Below are 7,714 nucleotides of genomic sequence, written 5' to 3'. Positions count from 1 at the left end.
TCCAGGGGGAAGACTCATCTGGGGTCCATTGAGCTATGCCAGATCCAGGTCTCATGACTTTTTGATTTCCTGAAACTCATATGAATTTTTAGTTTACAAAAGAAATATTTTTTTAAATATCAGAAAAGTAACATGTCAGCAAATCTAATGTAACAACATTCTGAGAGTAACAGATAAAACTGCATCCAACAGAATGTGTACCAATTCTTCTTAATTGTTTTTTTGTAACTTTTATGAACATATGTGTCCAAGGTCTGAAACTAACACTTTTTCTGTGGGCACAGATGTTGGTAATCAGCCACAAGTGGAGCTCAGCCACTTTTTGTACACTCAGCATCTACTTTAGCCCCTCCCTCCACCCCATACTGGAAAGTTAGGCAGAAATGCATTAAGGGCTTTGGTGATAAACCCTGGACGCTTGAACTTCCCTTAACAAAGCAACTAGAAGGAATAGGTTTAAGACATTCCTAAATGCTATGTCAAAGTCCACCTCAGAAATAGCAGATATTAAAAATACCATAGTAAACACTATGGCTTTTGGGTCAGATATACACATTAGACAGATGTTTTTAACATGATGAGATGCACCTTTAAGTCTATCTCAGAAGACAACCAAAGGAAATTAAAAGCTCAAGCTTATGACTGGATAATAAGTTCCAACAACTTATCAACTCTTGTTCAATGTCAAAACTCTGAACTACTGAAATCTTACAGCAACACAAGCACAACCATAGCAGACAGGAGGGAAAAAACTGAAATATTTCCCATTTCTAATATGCCTTAAATCACTTTTCTATATCTTTATAACTCACATTCACATACCTTAAGACACCTACTTAGGCCTTCCAATCTTTTTTGCATTTACCAACTTGGAACAATTTTTCCAGACCATCAAACAACACTCTCTAGATTCTCACAACCTAAACTCCTATATCCTCAGACCCTACATAAATTCCATATCTTTCTATCCAGATATTCACCATAAGACACAGACAACTAACATGAAGCCTGTGAGCAAGGCAAACCTGTTTGCCTTTCTAAATAAAGGATGTAGTACTTACTAGTTCAAACCAGATAACGAACTGACCAATGAAAGAACAGTGGATCTAATTTTCTATTCTTTAGCTGCAAAGCTACCATTAGCTTTGCTTAGCTTAGCTGTCAATGTGATCAGAGACCTGAGAAGGATAAATTATAAACTAAATAAATGTACTAATCAAAATGACAGAGATGACTAGTTAGTCCATCACCTAGGCAGTGTCCCTGTCTCCTGTGGTCTCATAGCACCAGGAGCAGAGGCAGTCCAGCCATCAGGCACTGAAGGTGAGAGACTATTTCTGTGGAGAATGAGATTGACCTCACTTGGTCCTCAGCAAAGTGAAACAATGAATCTCCAGGTGTCCACAGTTTAGGCTGGGCTGTAGCAGTGGAACAGTTGAGGCAATCTTGCCCAGTGGTTGGCATACCACAATCCACAGTTGTAGTCATCTGTCATTGTGCCCAAATCTTCTCAGAGACCTTGGGGTAGCAACTGCTAGGATATTGGGACTCTCTGTCACAATAAGCTTACACATATTAAAATGTCATATTCATCAGATCTCTGACAAGCTTGAGGGCCAGCATATCTGAGTTAATCTTTGTCTATCTTTATAATCTACTCTAAACTGCATCCTATAAAACAGAATGCTATCATCTCTAATTCTGACATATACCTTAGATGCATGTTTTAGGACTATACTTGGAGTAGATCTATAAAGGCAAACTTCATAGTTACCCATCCTAGGCTTAACCTTAAAAAATATAACCAATGAGCCTAGGTAAAGCTCAGTCTTGTACTCAACTGCAGTCCCTAGCATAACTTTAAATCTGTTCTTTCTGAACTAAAATCAAATCAAAATCAAACACAGTTCATAAAAGGGCTATCAAATCTTGTTGATCCTACCATGTTGCATTAAATTGAACATAAGAAAGGCTGAAGGACAAAAGTTGCAGTTAGCACTAATCAGGGAACTGAACATAGCCGGTAGACCTAAACAAAGATGGCTGCAAAACCTTTAATTTTTCCTTTGTTGTGGGCCAATGCTCTTGCCACACAGGTCTGTTTGATAAACACTTTGGGGGCAAAGCTGTGATATTTCAGCAGTGGCCCCTGTTATAAATTTGGAAACTCAATCCCTGTGATGTCCTGTGCTTGGACAGTGGGAACAGCTTGTGATTGTTCTTGATTACACATATCAATACCTTCCACAGAAGCCTCTACCATTTCACCCTTAATTTCACCATTGGCTGTCTCTGGGATTGCAGGAATATTAATTTGAGTACCCCATTGTTGTAAAAGATCTCTCCCCCACAAATGTATGGGTATGTCAGCCACATAAGGTCTCAATTCCCTGGTTGCCATTCTGGTCCCACACATTTAATCTACTGTACAACACTTTGTCTTACATGAGACAATTTACCAATTCCTATAAATGGTGTAGAAATCTTCTGAAGTGGCCATTCTTGTTTCCAAGACTTTTGATGTCAGCTCCTGTATCTATCAAACCTTATATTTCAACCTTGTTCATTTGTACCATTAACCACTGTTGCCAGAACACAAGATTTTTAGTACTCCCAAAGGCGCCTGTTCTTTCTATGGGATCAGTTTTGCCCTTGATGTAAGGATACAGTAAGAGCTGAGCAATTCTACTCCCTGCAATAATTTGTATCTCCTGTTTTCCCTATACCATGATTGTATATTCTTCCTTACACTCACCATCTACAACAACTGATGCACAGTGAATCCTTGAGAAGTTAATCCACTTCTTCCCAAGATCATCCCTTCTGTCCCTGAAGACAAAGGACCATAAACACCAGTGGTTATTTTGTAACATTCAACTCTTGGTGATAATGTAAGAAATGTATCTGTGGCCAGAACCAAAGCCCTGCTGGATTCAGCATGAGTGAGATCAGCAAATTTTTTTTGGGGGGGTACAATCTTTTATTTATTTTTTTTAATTTTTCATCAATTACACTTTATTCATTCTGCATCCCCCCATAAGCCCCTCCCTCCTCCCCTCCCAATCCCACCCTCCCTCCTCCCTCTGCTTGCATGCCACTCCCCAAGTCCACTAATAGGGGAGGTTCTCCTCTCCTTTCTGATCTTAGTCTGTCAGTTCACATCAAAAGTGGCTGCATTGTCCTCTACTATGGCCTGGTAAGGCTGCTCCCCCCCAGAGGGAGGTGATCAAAGAGCAGGCCAATCAGATTATGTCAGAGGCAGTCCCTCTTCACATTACTATGTAACCCAATTGGACTCTGAACTGCCCTGGGCTACATCTGCGCAGGGGTTCTGGGTTATCTCCATGAATAGTCCTTGGTTGGAGTATGAGTCTCTGGGAAGTTCCCTGTGTTCAAATTTTTTTGTTCTGTTGCTCTCCTTGTGGAGACCCTGAACCTACCACAGAGGGCCTCTGAAAGCCTCTGCCCTTCAGACTATCAAAGCAGATGCTGAGCCTGATGGGCAACTGTTGGGCAGAGTGAATGGAATTTTAGGTAAGAACTGGGAAATAGTAAGAGCTGGAGAGATCAGCAATTTTTAGTTTTGATCTTCCTCCTGGCTTGTCATCTCCTGGCTTGCCATCTCCTGGCTGACCAAAGTAGGACAGCTCCTATTTTTTACTATGGGGCCTCGAGGTGACAGGCCCCTCTGCCTGTTTAATGGTGGCAAGAGGTGACCTTCTGGATCCCATTTAGATATACACTCATTATTCCGATGCTTTCCCTTCTTACAATGCCTACATATTCCTGCGAATATGGGCAAATGAACATTGAAGCCAGAAGCAGTTTCTTTCCTAAGAGTTAAATTTCTGTATTTTTCTGATTTAACAAATGTCTGCCATTTTGAGCTTTGAAGCGTCTAGACTTATAATTTCTTTGAAAATTTACCAAATTCATGACAATTAAAACACCAAGCATTTTGATTTTTGAGACTTGTAGGTTCGGCTTCTTCTATGATATTGGCATGATGTTCCTGAGAGGCAATGCCAGTGGTCTCTCTTATCAGTTAGTGTATTTGGGCTCCTCATGCTCTTAATGGTCTAAGTACTCTGTTGCATTAAGTATTCACATCCTCATAAGCCATGATCTTGTCAACACCTGTCTGGTCTTAGGGTCTGGTATGGTCAATTAAGAGCTGAACCCAATCTCTGTAAGAAGTTGGTGAAGGCTTCTGCAGGGCCTTGAATTACCTTAGTATATGAGGTGGTTGTTTTACCAGGATCCTCAGCCATATCCCACACCCTTACCGCTGTAATATGATATTGTTTAATCACTACATCATCAGATGGGATTTGTTCTCACAAGTCAGCATAATGCCTTTCACCAAGCTGTTGATCTTTACCAACATTTATCCCCCTTGTTATATTTTGTTGTTCTATTTTCCTGACTTCATTCTTTTACCATAATAATGATTTTAATTGCTGACCAGCTTCTAATACAGCTTTCACAAAACCTTTCCAGTCTTGGGGAATAAGTCTGTTTTTCATAATCTAGTTATTTAACATTTGTTTAACCAAATTTGAATGCATTCCATACCATATGATAGAATTTTTAAATTGATTTGATCTAACATTTCTACTGGACTCCATGTCATCTCATTGTTACCTCCCCACTATCATTAGCAGGCATATGTTACACAAAGCCTGGGAAAGCTCATGATGCCTCTGTAGTCACAGGCAGGTCCTGTAGTGGAGCCCTTGGCTCCAGAGCTCTTCTGGCCTGCTGGGCTTCCAGTTTTACCTGGCCCCTTGGAGTACTCTGAACACCTGGCTCATGGAGCAGGGCAAGACAGCAAAAGAGGATAAACTCCCATTTTTCAGTGGTGCTCTTTGCTTTCCAAGAGCTTCAATTTCTACCCATAAACTTTCCCCTTGAACTACCAACTCTGTAATCCTTTCCAGAACTACAGAATTGAGTGACACCTCTGTTCTACCGATCTCCTCTGTCATTCTTTAATCTCCAAAAAACAGAACATAGGAAGAAAACAAATCAACAACAGAAAATTCTGTCTGGGAGCATTTTAAGAGAGAACCTCAAAGCAGCCACTGCTATAAACCATTTAGTGACATCGTGAAACATCGCATTCACTCTTTCAGAACGTGTTGTCTCCTGTGTACAGCTCCAAAACCAAGTTCCCCATTACTCTTAAGCCTTGTCTAAGTGTCACTTGTTACCCCTTTTTATCCTAAACCATATTGGGCACCACCTGTGGCAGAATGCCACCTGTAGCAGTCTTTTCAAAACTCTACTTTAATTGGGTGCTTAGGCCTCTACCTCCCTTCTACTAACCCCCCAACTCTATGTAAGAGAGAAAAGAGGTGAGTGGGGAGAGGGGTTCCAGACCCCTTTACTTCTCCCTGATAGTTAGAGTCAAGGGGTTCTTTTAGGGCTCTATAGAAATCTTTGTCACCTGCAGACACAGCTAGCAGGCTCCTCAATGCTGCTAGACCCCAAAGCATTTCTCTCATTCTGTCTGCTCCAAACTGCGACACTTTTCTGGTCTCTTGTCTCGCCAAATGGCTACAAGCCACATGCCAATACCAAACATCACACTGTCTCTTTTTTTTACCTCATTTATACTCAGAGTCCTAGACCACACTCCTGTCTGTGCCCCACAAGGAAGACTATTAGCAACTGGCAAAGATGATGCCCCACAAATGACAATTAAAAGGTATAGACAAACTATAGCCCAACTGAAATCTCACACTTCAGATTAAAACAAAAGCATAGAAACATAACATACAGAGACACCAAAACTTCCATTACATCTACTCTTTTTCTTTTTCTTTTTTTTCCAAAACCTGGGCCCAAGGAAGAAAGGATGTGAGCCTTGGACTATCTCTAACCCTGAAGAAACCCGGACCAAAGGAAGAAGAGATGTAGGCCTGGGCCAGTCCCTAACCCTGAAGAGACCTGGACCTAAGGAAGAAGAGATGTGGGTCTGGGCCAATCCCTAACTGTGAATAGTCATGGGCCCAAAGAAGAAGTATGGGCCTGGACCTATCACTAACCCTGAAGAGGCCTGGGCCCATAAATGAAGAGGTTTGCGCCTCGGCCTACCACTAACCACAAAGTGGCCTGGGCCCTAAGATGAAGAGGAATGGGGTTGGGCCAATCCCTAACACTGAAGAAGCCTGGGCCCAAAGAAGTGTGGGCTTGGGCCAATCCTTAACCCTGAAGAGACGTGTGCCCTAGGAAGAGGAGATATGGGCCTTGGCATACCCCTAACCCTAAATATACCTGGAACCAAATAAGAATATGTGTGGGCCTGGGCCTATCCCTAATCCTAAACAGGCCCCGGCCCAAAGAAGAGATGAGGATCTGGACCTCTTCCAGACCCTGAAGTGGCCTGGGCCCAAAGAAAAGGAATAGTTGGCCTTGACCAATAAATACCCCTGAAGAACCCGAGGCCCAAAGAAAAAGAGATGTGGACCTGGGCCTATTTCTTACCCTGAACAGGCCTGGGCCCAAAGAAGAAGAAGTGATGTGGGCCAGGCCTATCCTTAACACTGAATAGGACTGAGCCCTAAGAAGAAATGGGGACCTGGGACTCTCCATAACCTTAAGGGGCCCAGGCCTCATGTTGAAGAGATGTGGGCCTGGGCCTGCCCTATTACCTGAAGAGGATTGAGCCTAAGGAAGAAGAGATGTAGGCAACAAGGCCTGAGCCAAAGAAGACATGTGGGCCTAGGCCTATTCTATCCCCAAAGATGCCTGGGCACAAGGAAAAATGGTTGCCTAGGCCTGTCCTTAAACCTGAAGAAATCTGTGCCCAAAAGAGAGATATATGCCTGGGCCTATCCTACCCTTGAAGAAGACTGGGACCAACAAAGTGAGGTAGGCCTAGGCCTATGACTAACCCTGAAGAGGTCTGGGGGCCTGGCCACAAAGGAGAGATTTCAGCCTCGGCCACTTCCTAAACTGAAGAGCCTAGGCCTAAAGAAAAAGAGATGTGGTCCTGGGATAATCCCCAACCATAAAGTGGCTTGGGCTAAAAGAAGAAGAGGTGTGGGCCTGGGCCTGTCCCTACACCTGAAGGGTCCTGAGTCTAAAGAAGAAGAAAGATTCAGCATGGTAACGACCTTTGTGAAAGCCATACAGTCAGATGGGACCCTGGCCTGACCTCCAACTCGACTTGCAGCCCTTGTTTCCAGGTGAGTGGAACTTCTGTGCCTCCACTGGTGTTTGCCCAGCTAGCATTTGGATCCCTTCACCAACTGTCACACATGTGACCTATGAACCCCCTACAGTTCCTCACTGAACACCCATGGGTGACCAGTATCACACAGACCTAGCCATCTTCTGTGGACAAGAGCATGGGTCCTACTCTCCAGAGACCTTTTGCTACACAATGAGGCTTCCAGGAGGCAGAGCCTGAAATGGCTCTCACCTGACAGGATGACAGTTATTAGGAAGGTTGCAGAGAAAGAGAGTGTCTGCAAACAGCCCAGGACACAGCCAGGACGACTCAGTATGTCTCATGGTAGACCCCCTTCCACTGAGTTCCCTGGAAACTCTGAGCACAAGACACACCACAGAGCTCCTAGCCTCCCCTGGTCAGCTTCTGGTTACCATGTAGGGCAGGGCTGGGGGGACCCCCAGGTGTTGGAGATTTGTCTGATGCTAGTTACTGGCCCTCTGTGTCAACCTGCCTAAGTCATTATTCCTGATGGGC

This window comes from Meriones unguiculatus, chromosome 6 (genome assembly GCF_030254825.1).
Source record: "Meriones unguiculatus strain TT.TT164.6M chromosome 6, Bangor_MerUng_6.1, whole genome shotgun sequence".
In the NCBI taxonomy this organism is placed as follows: Eukaryota; Metazoa; Chordata; class Mammalia; order Rodentia; family Muridae; genus Meriones; species Meriones unguiculatus.
The sequence above is the reverse complement of the archived record's forward strand: the minus strand, read 5'-3'. Positions refer to the sequence as shown.